Here is a 25,374-nt window from a genome sequence, read left to right as displayed (position 1 = left end):
CTACCAAGAAAAAGGCAACCTGAAAATCAGACTTACTGAGATACTGAAATCTGATGACAAAACTGAGCAACTGTGAGAAACACAGGGCCGGCTCTTCCATTTAGGAGACCGAGGCAGTTGCCTAGGGCGCCAGAATTGGGAGGGGCGGCATTTTGCCATCCTCGGCGGCAATTCAGTGGCAGGGGGGTCCTCCTGCGCTCCCGGTCTTCGGGGCACTTCAGCGGCCGGTCCCGGAGCAAGTGAAGGACCCACCGCAGAATTGCCGCCGAAGACCAGGGGTGCGGAAGGACCCTCGCCTAGGGCGCCAAAAACCCTGGCACTGCTCCTGGAGAAACATCAGCAGCCATGTGTGTGTGTCTCTCTGATTTGAGCCAAAAGGCAGAGGCTAACAAACCCAAGCATCTGCCCTTTCACTGTATGTACTTTTCTGCGGTTCTCCATCAAGCGCCTGAGGGGAGGTTCAACAGTCGTTTAACTGAAAGATTACTGTGAGGAACAAGACACAGGCCTGGTCTACACTACACATTTAAACCGAATTTAGTAGCGTTAAACTGATTTAACTCTGCACCCGCCACACAACGAGGCCCTTTATATCGATATAAAGGGCTCTTTAAACCAGTTTCTGTACTCCTTCCCGATGAGAGAAGTAGCACTGAAATCAGTATTGCCATGTCGGATTAGGATTAGTGTGGCCGCAAATCGAAAGTATTGGCCTCTGGGTGATATCCCACAGTGCACCACTGTGACCGCTCTGGAAAGCAATCTGAACTCTGATGCACTGGCCAGGTAGACAGGAAAAGCCCTGCGAGCTTTTGAATTTCATTTCTTGTTTGGCGTGGAGAGCTCACCAGCACAGGTGACCACGCAGAGCTCATCAGCACAGGTAGCAATGCAGTCTCCTGAGAATCGAAAAAGAGCTCCAGCATGGACCGCACGGGAGGTATTGGATCTGATCGCTATATGGGGAGAGGATTCAGTGCTAACAGAACTCTGTTCCAAAAGACGAAATGAAAAAATATTTGAAAAAATTTCCAAGGCCATGATGGAGAAAGGCCACACCAGGGACTCAGTGCAGTGCCGTGTGAAAGTTAAGGAGCTCAGACAAGCCTACCAGAAAACGAAAGAAGCAAACAGAAGGTCCGAGGCAGGGCCGAAAACATGCTGCTTCTACGCTGAGCTGCCTGCAATTCTAGGGGCGTCCGCCACCACTACCCCACCCCTGTCCGTGGATTCCGAGGTGGGGGTGGTAATCTCAGCCATGGCTGAGGATTCTGCGGATGGGGAAGATGAGGAGGAGGAAGAGGAGGACGAGCTTGCAGAAAGCACACAGCACTCCGTTCTCCCCAACAGCCAGGAGCTTTTTCTCACCCAGATAGAATTACCCTCCCAGCCCTCCCAAGCCACTAGCCCAGACAGTGAAGCCATGGAAGTGACCTCTGGTGAGTGTACCTTTGTAAATATAAAACACGGTTTAAAAGCAAGCGTGTTTTAATGATTAATTTGCCCTGAGGACTTGGGATGCATTCACGGCCAATACAGTTATTGGAAAAGTCTGTTAACATGTCTGGGGATGGAACAGAAATTCTCCAGGGACATCTCCATGAAGCTCTCCTGGAGGTCCTCCAAAAGCCTTTGCAGAAGGTTTCTGGGCAGGGCAGCCTTATTCCATCCTCCATGGTAAGACACTTGACCACGCCATGCATGTAGCAAGTAATCTGGTATCATTGCATGACAAAGCCTAACTGCATATGGTACTGGTGATTGCTGGCATTCAAGCAACATCCGTTCTTTATCTCACAGTGTTATTCTCAGGAGAGTGATATCGTTCATGGTGACCTGGTTGAAATTCAGGAATTTAATTAAGGGGACAGAGATGGCCATTCCTACTGGGCTGTTTGCCTGTTGCTTAAAAGAAATCCTTCCTTGCAGGTAGCCAAGCAGGGGGACGGGACTGGGGGGTATGGCGCTGAGCTTTTTCGCATTTGGCTAGCAGGAATCTTCCCTGCTACCAGCCACGTGGTGGCAGGGGAAGGGAGGTGTTTAGCAATGATCTCCCATGATACCTGCCACACGGTGAGGGGAGGGGTAAAGCGATCATCCCAGAGAATTGGATGGGGGTGGTGATTTCTGCTGCTGCATGTTAATGGGAAAGAAGCAGCACTGAACGGGATTTGCTTGGTATTTGGGAAAGGAGGGCACTGTGTATATGAAGGCTGCAGAAGCTGAAAGACAATGGCTTACCAAGGACACATGCAAGCTGAATTCTGCTGCCTGGACCTGCGTCTGTGAGATCTCTAACACCAGAGCTGCAGGCACTCAATACTAAGATGCAAAATGCGACCTTGTAGTGATATCACATGTGCTCTGTAATGTGAATAGTGTTGTTCACGGTGAAAGAGTATAAGCATTGTTCTGTAAAATGTATCTTTTTAAATACTTCTCTCCCTTTTTTCTCTCCCTCATGCAGCTGCAAATTTTTCAAGCCTCCCTACTCCATCCCAAAGGCTATCTCAGATAAGGCGGCGGAAAAAATAGACGCGAGATGAAATGTTCTCGGAAATCATGAAAGTGACCAGCAATGAAAGAGCTCATCTGAATGAGTGGAAGGACGTGGTATCAAACTACAGGAAAGATGCCAGTGAATGTGAGGACAGGAGGGACCAATGTGAGGATAGGAGGGACAAACGTGAGGAGAGAAGAGACGCTTGAGATGAAAGGTGGCAGCAGGAAGATCAGAGATGTAGGCAGGAAGATCAGCGGTGGCGGGATGCAACGCTGGGGCTGCTGCGTGATCAAACTGACATGCTCCGGCATCTGGTGGAGCTTCAGGAACAGCAGCAGGATCACAGAGCGCCGCTGCAGCCCCTGTGTAAGCACCCTCACCCCTCACCATGTTCCATATCTTCCTCACCCAGACGTGTAAGAACGCATGGGGGGAGGCTCCGTGCACCCGCCCACTCCACCCCTGTGGACAGCCCAACCAAAAGGCTGTCATTACTTTGAAATTTTTTTAGTGGCCTTTTCCTTCCCTCCTATCCTCCTCCCAAACCACACCTGGGCTACCTTGTCAGTTCTCTCCCTCTTTTTATAATGAATTAATAAAGAATACATGATTTTTAAATGATAGTGACTTTATTTCCTTAGAAATCAAGCTGTAATCAAAGGGGGATGGTGGGTTGCTTAGAAGGAATGAGTCAATCAAGGTGGGAGTCATCAAGGGGAAACCAACACAGCAGTCACACCCTACCCTGGCCAGTGATGAAACTCATTTTCAAAGCTTCTCTGATGAGCACCACTTCCTGGTGTGCTCTTCTAATCGCCCTGGTGTCTGGCTGCGCGTAATCAGCGGCCAGGTGATTTGCCTCAGCCTCCCACCCTGCCATAAAGGTCTCCCCTTTACTCTCAAGAGATTGTGGAGCACACAGCAAGCAGCAATAACAATGGGGACATTGGTCTGGCTGAGGTCTGAGCGAGTCAGTAATGTGCGCCAGCATGCCTTTAAACAGCCAAATGCACATTCTATCACCATTCTGCACTTGCTCAGCCTGTAGATGAACAACTCCTGACTACTGTCCAGGCTGCCTGTGTATGGCTTCATGAGCCATGGCATCAAGGGGTAGGCTGGGTCCCCCAAGATAACTACAGGCATTTCAACATCCCCAACTGTTATTTTCTGGTCTGGGAAGTAATTCCCTTGCTGCAGCCGTTTAAACAGAGTAGTGCTCCTGAAGACACGAGAGTCATGAACCCTTCCTGGCCATCCCATGTGGATGTTGGTGAAAAGTCCCTTGTGATCCACCAATGCTTGCAGCACCATTGAAAAGTACCCCTTGCGTTTTATGTACTGGGTGCCCTGGTGCTCCGGTGCCAAGATAGGGATATGGGTTCCATCTATCGCCCCACCACAGTTAGGGAATCCCATTGCAGCAAAGCCATCCACTATGACCTGCACATTTCCCAGAGTCACAACCTTTCGTAGCAGCAGCTTAATGATTGCTTTGGCTACTTGCATCACAGCAGCCCCCACAGTAGATTTGCCCACTCCAAATTGATTCCCGACTGACCGGTAGCTGTCTGGTGTTGCAAGCTTCCAGAGGGCTTGTCATAACTTATTCCCAGATTTGGACCTTAGCGTCCAAAATATGGGTGTTAGCATGAAAACCTTCAAGCTTATTTACCAGCTTGGACCTGGTAAAGCTGCCACCACCCAAAAAATTAGAGTGTTTTGGGGCACTCTGGTCCCCCCAACAACCTTCCCTGGGGACCCCAAGAACCAAATTCCTTGAGTCTCACAACAAAGGGGAATAAACCATTTCCCTTCCCCCCTCCAGGTGTTCCCTCCCTGGGTTCCTGGAGAGATATACAGAAGCAAGCTCCGTGAATCTAAACAGAGGGACTCCACCCTCCCTATTTCCAGTCCTGGAAAACACAAGTACCGAGAGAAAGCTAATTTCTCCTCTTCCTCCCTCACCCAGAGGGTATGCAAAGCCAGGTTAATAAATCTAACACAAAGAGATTTCCCCCCCTGACTTCTTCCTCCCACCAATTCCCTGGTGAGTTGCAGACTCAATTCCCTGGAGTCCCCACTAAAGAAAAACTCCAACAGGTCTTAAAAAGAAAGAAAAATACATAAAAATTTATGTAAAAAGAAAGAAAAATACATAAAAATGGTCTCTCTGTATTAAGGTGACAAATACAGGGTCAATTGCTTAAAAGAAATATGAATAAACAGCCTTATTCAAAAGAACACAATTCAAAACACTCCAGCAACTACACACATGTAAATACAAAAGAAAAAAAAACAATAACCCTTATTGTTTTATGATCTTTGTACTCACAACTTGGAAACAGAAGCTTAGAAAGCAGGAGACAGAAAAATCCTTCCCATAGCCGAGAGGGACGGACACAAGACAAAGAATAAGGAACTCACACACAAACTTCCCTACACCCAGATTTGAAAAAGTCTTGTTTCCTGACTGGTCCTCTGGTCAGGTGTTTCAGGTTACTCCTTTCCAGGTAAAAGAACATTAACCCTTAGCTATCTGGTTATGACAGGGCTACTACCACTCGCTTCTCAACTGTGAGGGCCGCTCTCATCTTGGTATTCTGGCGTTTCAGGGCAGGGGAAAGCAAGTCACAAAGTTCCATGAAAGTGCCCTTATGCATGCAAAAGTTTCACAGCCACTGCAAATCTCCTCAAACCTGCAAAACTATGTGGTCCCACCAGTTTGTGCTTGTTTCCCGGGGCCCAAAATCGGCGTTCAGTGGCTAGAACCTGCCCCATTACCAGCAGGATCTCCAAAGCACAGGGGCTCGCCTTTTGAGAGAATTCTGTGTCCATGTCCTCATCACTCTAGTCACCCTGCTGCCATAGCTGCCTCCTCCTTGCCTGGCTTTGCAGGTCCTGGTTCAGCATAGACTGCACGATAATGCAAGAGGTGTTTACAAGGTCCACGATTGCGGTCTTGATCTGAGCTGGGTCCATGCTTGCTGTGCTATGGCGTTTGCACAGTTCAACCAGGAAAAAAGGCGCAAAACCATTGTCTGCTGCTTTTACGGAGGGAGGGGTGAGGCTGCACCCAGAACCACCCGCAACAATGTTTTTTGCCCCATCAGGCACTGGGATCTCAACCCAGAATTCCAAGGGGCGGGGGAGACTGCGGGAACTATGGGATGGCTACAGGATAGCTACCCACAGTGCAACGCTCCGGAAATCGACGCTAGCGTCAGTACATGGACGCACACCGCCGAATTAATGTGCTTAGTGTGGCCGCGTGCACTCGACTTTACACAATCTGTTTTACAAAACAGGTTTATGTAAAACAGGAATAATCCCGTAGTGTAGACGTACCCAGAGGCTATCATTTCTTTAATGTCACTGAGTTTTTAAGCTTGTCAGCATTTGTTGGTAGCAACTCTTTATTCTTCCTATATTATTGAATTCCAGCTAAAGCCAATGACCTGGGCCTAGATCCATTTTACGCTACCAATTTCCCCTTGAGTTTTGGTCAGGATTCCAGGTATCCTGTGGTGGTGAGGAGCTGCTGGCACTCTGAACTGGATAGAATAGTTGTATTGCAACTCTCAGATAAAACTCCCAGTCAGGACTGGCCAAACAAATTGTGGTGCTATTGGTACTGTTATTTAGCATGGATATTGTGGTAGCGCCTGAGGCCACAAGGAAGTCCCATTGTGCAAGGCCCTGTACAGACATATACAGCGCGCTTCATGGTAGAACCAGGACTACAGTACAGAGTCTAACGAACTGAAATGGGTGGAAGTTGAACTAGGGGAGGATTCTTTTCCAGCCTACATACAGACTGATCACACCCTGCTGTGGGGCAGTTTGAGGATGCTGTTGCTGAGTAGAACAGCCAGAAAAATCACATCTTGCTGCAAAATGGTGAATTTTAGCTGGAGCCTGTGAGAAAATGTCCCACTTCCCATCTGCCTCTCCCCCTCTTGGCACTCCAAGGCTGCCCAGAGGATTCAGGGGGCCTGGGACAAAGCAATTTCAGGGGCCCCTTCTGTAAAAAAAAAAGTTGCAATATTATAGAATATTATATTCTTGTGGGGGCCCCTGCAGGGCCTGGGGCCTAGGGCAAATTGCCCACTTGCCCCCGGACAGCCCTGTGGCACTCTGCACTTTCTGGAGGGAACTGTGACCATTCCAATCTTCAGCCTCCTTCACAGGAACTGGTAGGATTCTGGGTTCTTTCCACATGTAAAAAAAATCACAAAGCAAAGCACATGGTGGTGCCCATAGTCCATCAAAGTCACTGCAGCAAAATAACGGCACGCCCCCACACTGCACTAACCCCAGGACATTATGGCGCAGGAGCTGGGGTGCCAGTCATTAGCTATGGGTCCCAGCCCGTGTGCAAAGGCCACAATGAGTCTCCCAAGCTCAGGAGGGCTGTTCCATGCTCTCTGCCCTCCCACCCAGCAGTAAGCACATGCTCTGGCAGAGTGACTCTGGGGATGCTAGCGCAGCAGTGCAGCGTCAGGAGCATATGAGATTGAGATTTGAGTTCAGTTCCTCGCGCCAAGGCCAGAGGTGCTGCGAGAGCTGCCAATGGAAAGTGCTCAGGTCGAAAGGGAGAGGAGCTCACTAGCATGCTCTGGCTCCTCTGTGGGGCTGGGAAATGGTGTTGATGAGCTAGGAAGGAAGTAGGGTGACTAGACAGCAAGTGTGAAAAATTGGGACGGGGTTGAGGGGTAATAGGAGCCTATATAAGAAAAAGACCTCAAAATCAGGACTGTCCCTGTAAAATTGGGACATCTGGTCACCCTAGGACATAACATCTTGCTCTGCTCAGAAGGGAGGCCTTGGGACACATGGCAGGGGAGCGAAGGGGATGCTCAGAGAGGTAAAGAACTCAGTCCAAAGCTCTCAGTTTGGTTCAACTAAACACCCAGCGACACAAATGTTTATCCGACCCTTAGTAGTAGGCACAAGTGGACTGGAACGTACAGAACAGGCTTCCTGCTGAGACTTTCATTACTTGCTGCTTCCAACAGGAGTTGAAATAGCCCTAAAACATTTCATAACAATACCTTACTTATTCTGTGTTCAGCAGCTCCCAAAACCTCTTCCACAGAGATATAAAGTATAATAGGGACCACCTCATCCACCACTGAAATGCAGCCACTTCTGGGGTAGAACATAAAAGCGCTACACCAACACAAGAGCAATACTAGACTATAGTTAACATGCAGGCAGAGCCAGTGCTAGGCATAGACAGACTAAGCTAATGCTTAGGGCCCCGCACACCTCAAGGGGGCCCCCCATTTGCTTTTTGTTGTGTGTTGTGCATGGACGGGAGCCCCCAAATATTCCTGCTTAGGGCCCACAGTGGGCTAGCACCACTCTGCTTGCAGGAAGGCCAGCCAACATGGGGAGGGAGGGGGGCAAAGGGGTCAATTGCCCAGTGCCCTGGGCAATTTAAAAGGGCCTGGGAGCCCTTGTCCGCCATCGCTACTCAGGCCCTTTTAAATTGCCTGAGCACATGCAACCACTCTGGGTCCCATGCTTTGGGGGGCCTCATGGCCGGTGTGATTGGCCAGCGCAGTTGGTCCCGGAAGTGACGAATCAGTCACTTCCGCCCTGGGCTCCACACCCCGCAAGAGACGGTCCTGGCCCTGGGGCCCAGAATTGCTGTCTGCAGGCCTGCTTGCAGGGAGTGAAGAAGCATACTGTAGCCAGTTGAAACTACCTCTACCACAGGAACACTCTCTCTCTGAAAGTGCCAGGGCCCAGAAGTGCAGAGATTTGTGAAAATAAACAGCAAGTTTTCAAAAAAAATAATCCAAAAATGGTTACCACGCCCAAAGCTTTGTTCCAGAGTTTCTTCAGGCTTTAGGGGAAGTTTAAAACTATCCTTTATTTATGAAACTGGCTCAGGCATCCATATGGAAAAATATTTTTAATATAAATAATAGAATAGCGTATATTGTTACTATGCGCAGTATGATATTTGTTAATGTGCACAGTACGATATTAGTAAATAGCTGGTGATATTCATCTATATAGTAAGTTATAAGGAAATACAGTAGATTGCTAGTACACTTTAGATGACTTTGCTAAAAAGCAGTGAGGCCAAAGGTAGAAATGCAGACAGAATGAGACAGTGATGTTGGAGAGTGGATTGTAGTTTTATGCGCTCTTGCAGATCTGTTTCAGCTAAATGATGAACAGGACAGTACCAAACACAGATTCACAGAAAGTACTGAGCCCATGATAGACTCCTGAGTCCTCACCTTGTGACTCCACACACAAGCAAATAGAAGGTAGCTGAATGCAGATGATTGCAGGGCTGCACAGAGTTCATGGTTATAATTGTTGATAGAACTTTAAAATCATATTGGGGTGTTAATTTTTAAGTGGAAAACCAGGAATAATGAGTGCAAATTCAGAGCCCGTAAGGACTGCTGAAGCTAGGAGACATTCTGATGTGCGATTTAAAGTGCTCATAAAAAGCAGTCGGCTGGCCTTAAAATCAATGGAAAGCAATAAAGCAGTTAAAAATTCTCCCAGTTGTAGGCCCTATAGATTTCCTTATCTTAAATTCTTTGGCTAAACCCCTGGAGCAAATCACAGGATGCATTGTGGGAGTTTTGTCTTTCAGCTTGGGAGTTCGAGACAGTTTCATGGCCTGTCTCTCGGACCCCCCTTCAGCGCATGGTGTCTCCACTATAGGGAAGCTTGTCTTGGCCACAGAGTCTAGACATTCCCAGCTACTACCCTTCTGATATTCTCAGGCCAGTGGTAATTTAAAAATTGTTTGGGATAGGCTGAGCCTCTTAGACACAGGGAGCCAATAATAAGCCTCAGTTCAGTGACCCCTGTCGGAGCATCAAAAAGACAGTAGAGCTCCCTCAGTTCAGCACTGGGTCAGGAATCGCGACCTCTTCTGACCTTTCTTGTAGATTTAAAATTGTTTTGAGAAAGAGGAGAATAAAACAGATACCACTCCAGGCAATTTTGAAAAGCAGCCCAGCCTCCCGTACTGTACAAATGTATATAGGTAACATGTTTAAACAGATGCAGCACTGGCAGCCCTGGAAAATTAGGATTTGGATACTTTGTGTTTTTTAAAGGAATGCATATTGCTTTTATTTACTCTGAAAACTTTAAAGTGGAAAGAGTGCAGGAAAACTTTGCTTCCACAACATTTAGCAAAGACAGTGGACAGAGAGACACATAGTGCTACTAAAAATTAAGAGACTGAGCTAAGCAAAAATGTAGATTATGTTTATTTACAATTGGCTTGCAAAATTCATCATTGTGTATTTTAGCTGCAGACACAAATTGAAAAAATTAACACCCAGATTACTAGACAACTTGCCTAGTAAGAATAAGCTGCATACACTTGTTTGCTTACATTTCAAAGGCTTCCTCTGTGTACACAGTACGTGCAATCGCAACCAATAAAACAAAACACGCTAGCTTTATTTGTGGGTTTTGGTTTTGGAACTGCATAATGGTGACTTGCGTTTTTCTCAAACGCTACTTTATAAGGTTTACTTAGCCAGATTTTCATGCACTACCGGGAAAGTATGATTAGCACCCAAATGAAATGTAATGTGTGTGTGTTACTAAAGGGCTCTGAAGACTCAGGAAGAGGTTTACCAGGTTATGAGAAGAGAGTTGAGAGCATTTCTTCTTTGCAGCTTTTACATGAGCTGGTACAGGTCAGAGACTTGAAGTGGAAGAGAGAAGGCAAGAGCAGAAAGAGAGAATGTTCATGGGAAGAAGAATAAAACACAGCAGGCAGATGAATTACGAACCCACAGTAAAGGCACAGGCATAGCTCCGAATTTCCCAGAGGAGTCTGTCTTAGCTATAACAAGGAATCAACACTGTTCCCACTATATATTGGCACTACAGAAACCCCCTGTCAGCAGTGCCCAGGTCTCAGGCATTACACAGGGGAACTTGGCCCCATCCCCCCCTGAAGTAGTAGAAAGATCCCCTCTCTCCCTGCCTCCAGTACTTATCCCAGAAGTTGGGAGGAATCTGCGTGCAGCAGAGGGCTGAGCTCTCTACCCTTTTCTCCTCTGCTGGAGTGGTGACAGTGAGCTCTCTCGAGCAGCCAGTCTTTGAGTAAATACTCCATTGAGAGGCATGAGGCATCTCCCCTTCTCGGAGCTATTGTTTCAGGCCGTCTGCAGGTGCAGGCAGACATCTCTGCACTCAGGTCAAATTTCCAAACCTATCCCCACAACCACAAGGGCTGTATGTTTTTAAATAAAAGTGTAAAGTCTGATATAAGCATATGACTCCAGGAGCCTGGGCCCAAGGCACAGGTTTGTGATGCCTTATTTCTGCCCTGGCAATGCCATGTCCTTTGTGGCCTAGAGCACCAGTAGTATTGTCCTTGCTGTGCATACCTTATCGAACTACCAATAAAAGGTTGTTTGCACTCTCCTGACCACACAGAGCCCCTGACCCCAAGTTTAGAGCTGGAGCCAAACAATTAGGCAAATGGTTACAACAACTCACTGAGATCCAGTTCCTGGAATTCTTATTCCAGAACACACTCATTGCCTTCCCATTTGCCTCATGTCAGGCCAGCGTAAGGACTGCTGGACGTGGCCCCCACTGAAAGTGAGCGACAGTGTTGTATAAGAACATAAGAGCGACCATATTGGGTCAGACCAAAGGTCCATCCAGCCCAGTATCCTGTCTGCTCACAGTGGCCATTGCCAGGTGCCCCAGAGGGAGTAAACTTAAAGGTAATGATCAAGTGATCTCTCTCCTGCCATCCATCTCCATCCTCTGACAGACAGAGGCTAGGGACACCATTCCTTACCCATCCTGGCTAATAGCCATTGATGGACTTAACTTCCATGAATTCATCTAGTTCTTTTTGGAATCCTGTTATAGTCTTGGCCTTCACAACATCCTCTGGCAAGGAGTTCCACAGGTTGACTGTGCATTGTGTGAAGAAATACTTCCTTTTGTTTATTTCAAACCTGCTGCCTATTAATTTCATTTCGTGACCTCTAGTTCTTGTGTTATGAGAAGGAGTAAATAACACTTCCTATATAACTTTCTCAACACCAGTCATGATTTTATAGACCTCTACTATATCCCCCCTAAGTCATCTCTTTTCCAAGCTGAAAAATCCCAGCCTTATTAATCTTTCCTCATATGGCAGCTGTTCCATACCCCTAATCATTTCTGTTGCCCTTTTCTGAACCTTTTCTAATTCCAATATATCTTTTCTGAGATGGGGCAACCACACCTGCACGTAGTATTCAAGATGTGGACGTACCATGGATTTATATAGCTGCAATATGATGTTTTCTGTCTTATTCTCTCTCCCTTTCTTAATGATTCCCAACATTCTGTTCCCTTTTTTGACTGCCGCTGCACACTGAGTGGATGTTTTCAGAGAACTAGCCACAATGACTCCAAGATCTCTTTCTGGAGTGGTAACAGCTAATTTATGTATAGTTGGGATTATGTTTTCCAACGTGCATTACTTTGCATTTATCAACACTGAATTTCATCTGCCACTTTGTTGCCCAATTTTGTGAGATCCTTTTGTAGCTCTTCGCCGTCTGCCTGGGACTTAACTATCTTTAGTAGTTTTGTATCTTCTTCAAATTTTGCCACCTCACTGTTTACCTCTTTTTCCAGATCATTTACGAATATGCTGAATAGGACTGGTCCCAGTACAGACCTCTCAGGGACACCACTATTTACTTCTCTCCATTCCGAAAACTGACCATTTATTCCTACCCTTTGTTTCCTATCTTTTAACCCCAGTTACTGATCCATGAGAGAACCTTCCCTCTTATCCTGTGAGAGTTTATTTTGCTTAAGAGCCTTTGGTGAGGGACCTTGTCAAAGGTTTTCTGAAAATCTAAGTACACTATATCCACTGGATCCCCCTTGTCCACATGCTTGTTGACCCCCTCAAAGAATTCTAGTAGATTGGTGAGGCAATTTGGTTTGTCGGAATCCATTTGTGTGGTAACTGCCTGATAGTCTCTTTCCAGCCTTCCTACAGAGCAGCACTCAAGGGGACCATGGTTGCTAGAAATGCAACTAAAGAAAGACCGTGCGATGGTGATAACCTCTATTTCTCTCCAAATCGTCAGATGCTGGGGGCCTTTGCATACAGCATCAGGTGCTGTTCATAGAGTCATAGAACTGTAGGGCTGCAAGGGACCTCACAACGTCATCAAGTTCAGCCCTCTGCACTGTGGCAGAACCAAGTAAACCTAGGCCATCCCTAGGTTTTGTCAAACCTGTTCTTGAAAACATCCAGCAATGGAGATTCTTGGAAACCTATTCCAGACCTTAACTACCTTAACATCTAAACTAACTCTCCCTTGCTGTATTCAGCCCATTACTTCTTGTCCTGCTTTCAGTGGACATGGAGAACAATTGATCACAGTCCTCTTTATAACAGCCCTTAACAGATTTGAAGATTGTTATCAAGTCCCTCCTCAGTCTTCTTTTGTCAACACTAAACATGCCCAGTACTTTTAAGCATTCCTCAGAGGTCAGGTTTTCTAAACCTATTATAATTTTAGTTGCTCTCCTCTGGACTCTCTCCAATTTATCCACATCTTTCCTAAAGAGTGGTACCCAGTCTTTGACACAGTACTCCAGCAGAGGCCTCACTAGTGATGAGTAGAGGAGGACAATTACCTCCCACGTCTAACATACCACACTACTATTAATACATTCCAGAATGATATTAGCCCTTTTTGCAACTGCGTCACACTGTTGACTCATTTTCAATTTGTGATCCACTATAACCCCCAGGTCCTTTTCAGCAGCACTACCATCTAGCCACTTATTCCCCATTTTGAAGTAGTACTTTGCACTAATCTTTGTTGAATTTCATCTTGTTGAATTCAGACCTATTCTCCAATTCATCAACATTATTTTGAATGCTAATCCTGTTGTTCAAAGTGGTAGCAACCCCTCCCAGCTTGGTGTCATCTGCAAATTTTATAAGCATATTCTCCACCATTAATGAAAATATTGAATAGTACCATCCCAGAACTGACTCCTCCAGGACCCTACTAGATATGCTCTTCCAGTCTGACAGCAAGTCATTGATAACTAACCTTTGAGTCCGGTCTTCCAACCAGCTGTGCACCCACCTTATAGTAATTCCATCTGGACCACATTTCCCTAGTTTGCTCCTGAGAATGCTATGTGGGGCTGTGGCAAAAGCCTTACTAAAATCAAGTACTTCACGATCCAGCAGGCAGACCAGCACAGCTCACTGGTATCTCTTTGTAATCTGGCAGTGGCAATTTAAAACAATTACTATTTTTTTCCTTGCACCCTATCTGAGGTAGCTTAACACAGGCTTGCTCTTTGATGCCAGAATGTGTGTTCACCAGGCTGTGCAATGTCGGTAAGCCAATCCAAGCACTGGTATTTATAGACACTGAATGAAACAAAAAGCTTTGGTTCCCATGGATGCCTCAGAGCTGCAAATTATTAAAGATTACCTGAAATTACTGTTCTCTAAGCACCTAATTATAAAGCCACGCTGCCTGGCTGCGAGAAGCCCCGGATGGATGGCACTCACCAGCACTACTTTATTAAAGGTCTTTTCACTCCCCTGGGGTCTGCAGATGCTGCCATTCTTAAAAGGGGTGGGGGGAGAAAATCCAAGTTAAAGTGATCATGCTAAGGAGCTTGTAACTGACTGTACCAGGGATCACTGCTTTGTGGAAGGGAAATGCTTCACTAGAAAAGAAGTCAGTGTCTCACAAACATTTGGGGCAAGAAGGAAACGACAAGGGAAAAAGCAACAGCCTTGACTCACACGCTTCAGAATGAGGCCCACGGTGCAGCTTCAGGCTGGGCTGAGCCAGAGATGCGAAATAATAAAGGCCAAAGTCTGCAGCCGACAAGAAATGTGACAGATTGTAACATAACCAAGCAATCATGGCTGTGCAGGGTCTCCTATTGAGATGCACATTCCTTCCCAAGACTCACTGAGCCTCCTAGCCTGACCGTTTGTGAAGGGCTCAGAGACATTTGCTCAGGCTCACACCTTGTGTCTCATGTTTAAAGGTTTCCTTCCACAGCTGCTTCAGCTTTGATTGAAACAAGAATCCAGCCATTCAGGCAACAATAGTAATCCTGGGAATACCAGTGGTGCTAGTGACCACAGACATTACTATCAACTGGTGCTAATAATTGCAGTAATGTTAATACAGTATTAATAATGTAAATCAATAAGTTTGTGCGGGAGAATCCAGCAGGAAGCCCAGGCAACCGAAAAGAAAATTACTTCTAAAAGTTAACATCAAATTGATTAATTTTTGAGGCCTGTATTTCTGCTTCCCATGGGGCCTGAAAGGGGAGAGAGAGAGGTTAAACTCAACTGGATGCTATTGTGTTTCTATGGCAACACGATGTTTCAAGTAGTCTTTGCCATTACCTAATGATTGGTAAAAACACAAGACAGAGTGTAAAGTGGCCAAGAGAAGCAGCAGCCAATAAATGCAGAAAATCTTTACATCACAGAAACGCAGAAATAAGAGAGGGAAACAACCTGTTAGATCATCTCTCTCCTTCATCAGGGTCCTGCACCAGTTTATTAACAATCTCAAGAATCTCAAAAATCCTAAAAATTCCAACCAAGACACTAGTAAAAACTTACTGACAACAGAGTGATTTCTCCAAAGTAAAGAGCCTTCCTAATCCCCTTTCTGCAAGTCTGAGCGCGTTGCATGGCATATGCATGTACATTGCAAGTACAAGAGCGATGGGCAATAGTACAAAACCCTGAGAGAAAGGCATTAGAGGATTATTTGTTTGACAGTTTTACTTCCACATCTTCTTTTAACAAAAGGGAAGTGGAGCGATAGTGTTTCTCAAATGCGGCCACCATGGCCACGTGCGATCACCAGGGGCTTTTCTTGCAGCCAGCGCCTCCTGGGTGGTGATGGGGCAGTGGGGGAAAACAGCAACCTCTCCCCCAGGGCCATCAGCAGGAGCTGGTCCCTGTCCCCTTATGGAGCCACAAACACTGTAGGAGCAGGCAACCAGTGTGAGTTCCCCACCTTCCCAGAGACAGTGGGACTCATATTTCAGCCCTGGGGTGGTGGGCGGCAGGCTCTGGCCATGTGGTGGGCTCCATCCTTCAGCCACAAGGCTTCAGGCTCTGGCCCCAGACTCATCCCTCAATGTCTCCTCCAGCCCTTCATCCAGCCACTCCCATTGCCCCGTTCTGTCCTCCCCTCCCCCACCTCCCTAGCCACCTACCCATCCAGGGCTTAATCTGTCTCCCAGCTTGCCAGGGCTGAGAAAGTCTTCTGTGAAAAGTGATATTAACAAATACACAAATACCACTTTTCACAGTAGGGGTCATAACAGTTAGCAAGTCTAAAAAAAATAAAAAAAACAACAACCAAAAAAAGCAAAACATGCTAAGCACCTTATTTGTGTTTCTGTTCTGTTTAGGTCCAGTAAAGAACAGAGACAACTGGACTGTCTGCAAAAAAAAAACCCTACATAAAAAAATTACAATCATTTGGACATGGATATGTGCGTATTTATTTTTTTCCCTACATTTAATTAAATATTTTAGAAAAAATTGTCAGAGTGGCCACCAGCAAGAGTTGGTGGCTGCATTCTGAGGCCACCAAAAATTGTGTTGTGAGAATCCCGGCATCCTGAAATACAGAAACCTTGTGTGTGGCTTTTGTTTAGCTGGAAAGCAACAGCTTTGCATAACTAATGGCAGCCGTGCACGCACCGTTTCCTGGGGAGCTCCTGACTGTTGCAGCAGGCCTCTTTGGGTATTTTACTATGGCGAGACAGCAGTTGTAAGATTTAATTTTCAGGGTTACCTTAGCAAAAATCAGTAAAGACAGAAAGCCCTTGAAAGGCATAAGTTACAACCTCTGGTGCCTACACACGAGCTACCATGCTCACTGCTCCCCTTGGGGCTGAGCCATCCCGGCACCTGCAGTGCTTTTGTGGTGACTTTGAAGCCATCCTGACAACAGAAATGAGTTTCTCTGTCACCCACACACCTCATCCTGGCCATTAATTATCATCTAAAATACAAGGTAGAGTCCCAGTGCCATTGCACAAATCTGGAGACTGTATTACACCCTGTTCATGAGATAGTCCCAGAAGCCATCTCTCTAGAGGCCAAGAGAATTTAATGACAATGACTAATGCTTTGCTTTTGTGCAAAGCTGTTTTGATGTTGCAACAGCCACACCTACATGAACTAGTTTTACAAGTGGCAAATGGACCTTATGAAAAGTGAATGCCCATCTTCAGCATGGGAAGCCCTCAATTCCAAAGCATCCGGCCTCTTTCCCTGACCAGAAGAAAGAGGCATGAATTTCCCTCCCTCCTCTGCTCGTTATACACTTTCTAAAAGCCCTGATTCAGTCCCAACCCCAGATCTTCACTCTAGGTAGGAGAGCACAGGGCAGGGGAAGAATGGAGGCAGCAGGAAGCCCAAATGGTTTGGCAAGTTTGAGGCAAATCCACAGACATGTTTTGGCAGGTCACTGTACCTCAAATCTCTTGGGTCACATTAAAAAGCTTTTGTGTGAGGCATGACAGAATGTTCTCAGTCAGCCTCATCCAATAAGAAGCATAAGTCGTTGTAATTGCAGAAATTCTCCTTTTCAATAGTCTAGGGCAAGCTTGCACAACTGGCAGGCTATTTGCGTTGCCTGATGCAATATGCATTTTATCTGCCTGTGCATTGAAAATACACGCGTCACCTTCGGATGTAGGGCCACATACAACATCAAGGCACAGTTTGCAAATTCAGTGATCTAAATATTTAAATATATAAAATAAGAAGCAAAGCAACACTCTCAATGGCATAAAACACAGAGGCAGAAAATAGAGCATTTTACAGAATCTCCCTCAATCTCTAGTTGACAGTTATGTTTTTAATGTACTGATTCCCCACTATCCTTCACTCTTGTAATAAGTATCAGAGGGGTAGCCGTGTTAGTCTGGATCTGTAAAAAGCGACGACAAAGAGTTCTGTGGCACCTCATAGACTAACAGATGTATTGGAGCATGAGCTTTCGTGAGTGAATCTCCATTTCGTCAGACGCATGTCTTGTAATAAGAACAGTCAGTTCCAAAGGAGAAGCATGGGAAAGCAGAATTGCAGGAAAAGGGGGGGAAGAAAAGAACTAAAGAAATGAACGGTGTCTGAGATCTTTATTAGGACAGTTCTGCTCTTAGTTACAGCAGGATAAGTAACTCCAGAGTAACTCCATTGACTTCAGTGCGTTACTCTAGAGTTGCACACATTGCACCAAGTGCCTGCTAGCCCTATTCTCCTGTACACTGGAGTTGTTTTAATATTCAGAAAGTTGTTATTTGTATCATGGTAGCACCCAAAAATCCCAGTCATGACCAGGGCCATATTGTTCTGGGTGCTGCACAAACACCCAGGAAGACATGGTCCCCACCCCACCCCAAAGAGCTTACAATCCAAGGTTACTTTCAAACAAACATTCTGTCTGATTGTTACGGCAGGGCTGGAAGGGAGTTATACTTGGTGGTGGTTTTACTGCTGGGAGGCCGGGGCCGGCTCTACTATTTTTGCTGCCCCAGGCAGCATGCCGAATTGCCGCCGCGGATGGCGGGGACAGTCTGTGCGCCATTAGGGAGGCACGCACGTTTCCACAGTGGCAGAAATTCGGCGGCAGCTTCTATGTTCAGCTGTTTGTGGCGGCGCAGCTTCTGTGTTCCGGCTGAAGACAGAAGCTGCCGCTGAATTGCCACCAGTGCGGAAATGTGCATGCCGCCCTAACGGCACACAGACTGCCCCCACCGTCCACAGCAACAATCTGGCGCGCTGCTTGGGGGCAAAAACACACAGACTGCCACCCCTTGCAGATCGCCGCCCTGAGCACCTGCTTGGGATGCTGGTGCCTGGAGCCAGCCCTGTGGGAGGCCTTCAAAGACTTCATTAGTGGGAGAGAGTTTAAGAACTTAGACAGATATAAAAACCTGGATAATGTAAGTCAATATATAAGCTCCTTGAAAGATGTTATCAACACTGTACATAGAAGCCAGCCATTAATTATGGGCGTGAATTTCGTCACTGGTACAAAGGAGTATTACATTATTATGATACATTTATCTGTGGCACCAAACTATTAACAACATAATAATACAATAAAATAAAGTCATGTAATGAACCACACTTCACATGTTGCCAGCACCTTCCACTTGAGAATCCTAAGGCTTTTCACACATATTTATATATTATGTGTCACAACAGCTCTGGGAGGCAGCTGAATTGGTAGGAGCTTGAGTCTAGTCTCATATAAACTGGTTTTCTGATCAGACTTGATCAGACCTGGTGACTGGCCCAAGGTCTTCTGGTGTTCTACTAGTTCTGTGGCGTTCGTGGTGGTGACTCGTGATATTCACTTGGGCACTGCAGCATGGATGGCTATACGGCTGCATGACATGTGGCATTGGCCATGGCAACCAGAAAGCTGGATTTCCATTAAAAATATGGTACAGAGATTCTTAGGCACTAACCAACCCACCTCATTCCTTCCAAATCTCCCAGACAATGGGGAACGGAATGCCTCGTCATCTTGCCCGAGTCCCAAACGGCCTGGCTCCTGCCGTCATCACTGCCAAGCTGAATGCAACATGGGCTCAGCTAAGCTGAAGAGGGCACTGTAGATGAAGGCACATGACAGTCGTGTCACAATTATAGAGGTGTGCAAGGGGTCAGGATATACCCCTGACATGCAGAGAGCAGCTACCTTGACATAAGTATGGCCAGGCTGTACTATGAATTGTCTATGAAAAACTCACTTAGAAATCCAGCTCTCATCAAGACCAATTAATTCAACTCAGCTCCCCTTGGAGGTTGGCTTGATTAGTTGAGTTAATATTTGCTCCTATGGCAAACTATACATCTATGGAAAATGTTAACAAACTACTTATCTTGCTCTTTATTTGTACTGAATTTTGTTTTGCTAACAAAAACTATGGCCATGTCGTTCAGTATCACACACAGACATCAATCATTTCCCTCAGCATCCTCCTCTCATTACCTACTCACTCAGATATGGATAGAAATGACCCACCAAAAAGGGGTTACGGGCAGAAGGAAGTCACCTGTTAGGGGCTGTACTAATGCTGAGAGGGGAGTCAGCCCTGATCCAGTACAAATTCCAGACTGGATCCTCTCACCGTTTGTGAACAATCTCTGACAAGTGACTGCATTCAGTCTTTCATCTCTTTATGAGCTACTTCTGTCCTTGTTTCATCATGGTGGTGGTGTTATTCTAACACAGCTCCTCTTCCACTGATGAACTTTACCATCTAGAGCTACAGAATGAAACTGCTGAAGATGTCCCCAAAATGTCTCCACTCGTTTGGAATGTAAAGAAGCTGTAGGGCCAATGACACTTCTCACAGTGTGTCATGGGGAGGAAGGAAATTGGTAGCAGGCTCCAGAGCCTTTTACCTCTCTCTCGCTCACTTCTGGTCCAGCCCTGGTCAGCAAGAAGAGAAATTCTTGCCCAGCTGATGAGATCTCAGTGTCCTGCTTGACATGACCTGGAGAAGGTGGATCCTCATAACAATTCACACTAACCGCTTTCCTTCTTGGTAACCCGGCAGGGAGACTAAGGGCTGAATAGGCCATTGATACAAAGCTAACTTCTCTCCCCCGGAGGGGAGGTTACCCCAGGTCAGGGTGGGGCACCTTAGCATGAGGGGCCATGTGCAAGAAACTTGCCAATATTATACCTGTTTTGTGGCTGTCAGTTCAGCAGCACTAAACTTAGGGACAATTAAGCAAGCAGGAATAACGATCAGTCCCTGTATTGTGGGTGACTCAGAACTACTGGCATCAGTTTTTCTTGAATCCTTCTATTGATTACATTTGGCCTCTGGAGAAAAGCAAACATGACAGCTCATCCCATGTTTTTATTGTTCTTTCACTGCTCTTCCCAAGAACGGCGCCCTGATCCGGTTCACATTGAGAACTGACTCCTCTGCTGATAAACAAATGTGGGCTTTGAAGCTAGCCCAGGCTGAGATCACATCACCAGGCCCAGGGCAGGCTCAGTGCCTTCATGTCATATTTTATTTACAGATAAAAATAATAAAATCCTCAGTTATCCCAAGGGTGTAGTTTACATTAATTTAGCAACTGAATCCAAGGAGCTGCAGAGTTGGAAAGACATTGCTAAACAGTGAGAGCCCATCCTGGATTGAGTTACTGACAGAATTACAGCTGACACTAAGAACTGCTTGAAACGACTTGAGGGGAACTGCAGACAATGGCCTGCATTATTACGCAGAATAAAGGTGAAGTTACAGGGGATATTTGAGACCAAAGACACAGTCAGTAAGTCTGCCACTTGGAACTGAACATCAGCTGTGGTTATACTAATAGCCAGCAGGGATCCAGGAGAAAAAAACAGGAAGAGTTGAAGTCAAGCAGGCCGGTTTACTGAGGTTTTTGTGCTTTTCAGCACTTGGGATGCAACCCCGTCATTGGGCTGTCGTACCCTCAGACACTATCATCACACTCCCTGATCTTGTCACCTGGCTGGGTCCCACTGATAAACCTCCCTGACACAAGGCTTTCAGAGCAAGAAATCTCAGCTCCCCCACCCCCAGATGAATGTGGACCTGTCCTGAACCTCCTTGCTTTGAGGGCTGGGAGACTGTGGCAGTGAATCTGGCAGAGACAGGTGACTTTGGGCCTTCACCTCTGGCAGAATTGGTGTATGGGCCACTTCTGGAAGGTAAATGGCACAGGATGCAGCTGAAAGATCTTACACCCTGGTGTGGACCCTGGGCAGTGGCAAAGCCCAGCTTCCACAGTTTCATATGAAACATCAGATTAAACGCTTCATGCCAGACTTTCTGTGCCAGCCACCATTTGGGGACATCATTTTGGTCTGCTCAGTTATAGCCATTCCAAGGGTTCCATTCTCTGACCTTTTATGCAGGTGCAATTGATTGAACTGGTATTGATTTTTGTTCTCCCAGTTGACTGTAGCACAACTTCTATCTTTTAGATTAACTACAGTTCACCATGGGCCCAAATCCTCTCACTTGGAGGCCTAAGAACACAATTTACAGGTACAATTGGCTGCTTAGATGTCTGATCAGTAGCATTTATGCCCACAGAGCTCCCAACTCAGCACAGATTTACAAGCTTTAAGGACACAGCACTGAGAACAGTTTTGCAAACTAGAGTTTAAAGTAGTAACATTCTCACAAGCCAAAAGTCCTAACCTACTGTACAGAGATCTGGAATGCTGGCTAACTCCACCATAACTGTTTCTGTCCCCAGAGTGGCTCAGACTCCATTGCGCACAGTAGAAGGATATACATGCCATAATGGAGCAATTGTCATTATATATCCTTAGAAGTAAATGTATTCAAAGGGTCAGGTTTTTTACACACAAGTACAGCTGTGGTTGAGTTGCATTGTAGCTAGCATTTTACGGTCAGCACCTAATTATCAAACCATTACTAACCCTCCTGATCCATTCAGCAACTCCGAAGTCCATGCCATGCTGATGGAGTGAGATGTGCCACGTGCCACACTATGGGTACGTTGACTGAATCACACAGGAACACGCTAGCTAGAAAAGAGAAAGGGACAAATCTTCTGTTTCTATCACATATACGTGCACCTCTTGGGTTATCATCCGACATGCTGGCAAAGGAATACGAATTGTAGGGACCATTGAGAATAAAAAGAGGAAGCCTCAATCTAGCTAAGCACCAGGAAAGGACCATAAAACAGAATGAGCATCAGAGCTCTGCGTGGAACAGAGCTAATAGTATCACCCAATGGCCCACCTCCCACGTGCTGGCTCATGAGTAAATGTAGAAGGCAGGCTTTGACATTAGCAATCTTCATTCAGTAAAAAATCCAAAACAAATAGGTTACTCCAATATTGGACACTCTCAATCCGAAATAAGAGTGTGCACACACAGACTGGAAAGAGATAAAGCTACATCTGATTTAGTAATTGTGGTTCTATTCACAGTGTAGACAGGCCCTCAGATATGGTGTAAATGCAGCTCTGTCCAAATGGCCTTCTAACACACAGAGCCAGTGCAGACAACATTTCACCTAAAGACAATGGTTGGTGCATCCCCTCTGGATAGCCAAAATATGAATAAAAGGAAAGCTTCTGTACTGAGCTTAGAACACAGTTCCCAGCCCAAGGACAACAAGGCCTTAGCCACAGCTTGGGACTGCTGCCCAACGAAACAAAATGCACCCCAATTACTAAGCACTGAGTGAGAGGGAAACAGAGCTGGCAAGTGTCCGCCATGCGAGACATTTTTTGCATATTATTTAATGAGCTAATTTGCATAATTGGAAATCATTTTTATCTGCTTGTGCTGGAATGTATAAGAGGGAAGCTGGGGTCTCTCTAGGGGAAGCGTGCTGGGCTCCAGCTGGGGAGCTGACTTGGTACTGGGTTTTTCTGGGGTTCGGCTGGAAAGCAGGGGATCAGTGCAGGTGAGGTGGGCTAGCACTGAGGCCGGAAGCTGCTCAGTTTGGGCTCTAATCCCAGTATTTATTTAGCAAGGAGACACGTTAGAAAAGGCTCATTTCAGTGGACGAGTGAATTCTTTTGGTAAGAGAGGAAGATGCTGTCTTGACAAATATAAGATAAAGGTAGTAAATGTTACCAGTGATGTCGAATGAATCTCGTCTGTAATTAGCTATTAAAGCATTGAAAGTCTTATACTGTGTTAGAGAGCGAGGTTTATTGCATTGTGGGTAGGGACAGTGTCCAGATCTTCCCTCCACACACATCCTTAGACGCAGCTCTCAGCCAGAAATCTCTATGTCTGGCCATTTCATGGGGCTCTTTATGAAATTCAGCTAAACTAGTTTTCTTTTACTGCCTGTGTCAAGGTACTTCTGACTACTCTGAGAAAACCTATAGAGAATGGTGAAAGCCCAGTGTCTAAAACACTTTAGCAAGTCTCATCAGTTAAAGTGCATTGTCAGGATTTTCCAAATCATTTGTCACTCAGTATTTTTATGAGAAGTTCCTCTTACATTAAAAGTCATTTCCCCGTCACTGCACATAGACTGCTTTGTTATTCTAGGGTTGCTCTTGTGCCCTGAGCTGAGTACAAGACTAGCTCAATTGATAACACACTTGCTTAATTTATTTGAGGCATGAACACCAACCACAAGCAATTAGCCAGGGCTAGTAACCCATCAGAAGCAAGTGCATTTCCCCCATCACCCTAGGCAAAAACAGGTACAGTAATAGCAGGTATTGCAATCTCATTACGAACTACTTCACCTCTGTTTAACTAGCCCAATAAAGAGGTCATCAGAAAGTCTCAACAATGAGATTTTTTTCTTTTACATGGAAGACTTTCTTTTACACATCCAAAAGTGCAGAGGTGGAATTAAATATCAAATTCCAGAGCTCTCATAGTCAAACAGGAAGTATCTACTGGGCTGGATTACTGTGTAAACTGCTGTTACTTCAGGGCTGCTTACAATAAACCACAAAAGAAAAAACTTACATTCAAGTTACCTTAACAGTCCAATTTCCACCTACATGAGCCAGGATGTCCAGAGTTAAGGAGCTCATCTCAGCTAATGCTCTGTCCCTGTGCCTATACCCAGGTCGAACAGTGTGAGCTAAAGATGGACATTAAGACATAATAACCATCAACTCTGTGTGTGTGTGTGTGTGTGTGTGTGTGTGTGTGTGTGTGTGTGTGTGTGTGTGTGTGTGTGTGTTGGGGGGGATGTTTAAAGTCTGACTCTTCCCCGCTCTGTTAAAGAGGCTTCTATAGGAAATCCTGACAGCAACTGAGGATGAGTCTTAGCTGTACGTTGATATTCTAATATTCCCAAATATACACTGGAGCACTAATCACTCCGATACACCTGCATTCACAGCTCTCCCTAGCACTGTGATTACCGAAGAAGCTGCCAGTGTGGTGGGGCCCTAAGGCTTGGTCCATTCACGCTGTGGAATTGGAACCTGAAATTCAGATCTGACTCTAGTAGGAAGGCAAAGGGCAAAGCTAAGTCTTACTGTTTTGTGCCAAGTTTGGCATGGAAGCTTAGATTATAATGATCCACCATCCCTTTAGTCCAGATGCAGTACAGAAAGCATGGTGGATATTGCTGACAAGGTCTGTGATAGTTTCAAATACCCATACGTAATCCCATAAATCACGTGAGAACCCACAGCTAGCTAATACTGATGAGGGGCACCTCACCATCCTGCTAGAATCCCATGCACCATTCAGGGGTTTGCCTCGCTGCAGAAACAGAACAGGGTTGGGGATAGCAAGACAAGAGAAGATGCCCTTTTCTGCTCTGGGGTGTATAATGGAGCACTTCATTATCTTCTACCTGGGGCTAGGGCTCTGCTGGTCTTTGCCAGCTCATCCCACTGATTTTTCTGTGAAAGAAAAGTCAGGTGGTTTTATTTCAAGCTGAATGTTCATTTCTTACCTGTGTGCATGGGGAAGATGGGTGCCTTTATGCCACTTTCCCCACCGCCTGGGTCAATGCTAGGGAGATAGGGTGGTTGACACAGAACAGCTAAACATGTGGACAAAGCCTCTATGGTTTGATCTGGAGCAGGCTCAAACCAAACAGCATTATACTCAAAGTGAACCAACTCCTTCAGGCCACCTCCTATCTCCAACACAGCAACTGGGGTTCCTGTTTCCTGCCCCACTCTGTGAGAGGAGCACAACAATAGGAGATAATCGGCCCTGACTCTGTGCCAGCCACAGGGCACCGCTGGGCCTTTCGCAGCCCCATGCACCCAGCAGATTGCCCAGCACAGAAAATGATTAACTTGTTGGCCAATCCCAGTTAGGTGTCTGAGTTCTGCCTG

The sequence above is a fragment of the Gopherus flavomarginatus genome, chromosome 17 (genome assembly GCF_025201925.1).
Source record: "Gopherus flavomarginatus isolate rGopFla2 chromosome 17, rGopFla2.mat.asm, whole genome shotgun sequence".
Classification (NCBI taxonomy): Eukaryota; Metazoa; Chordata; order Testudines; family Testudinidae; genus Gopherus; species Gopherus flavomarginatus.
Note: the sequence above shows the minus strand (reverse complement) of the source record.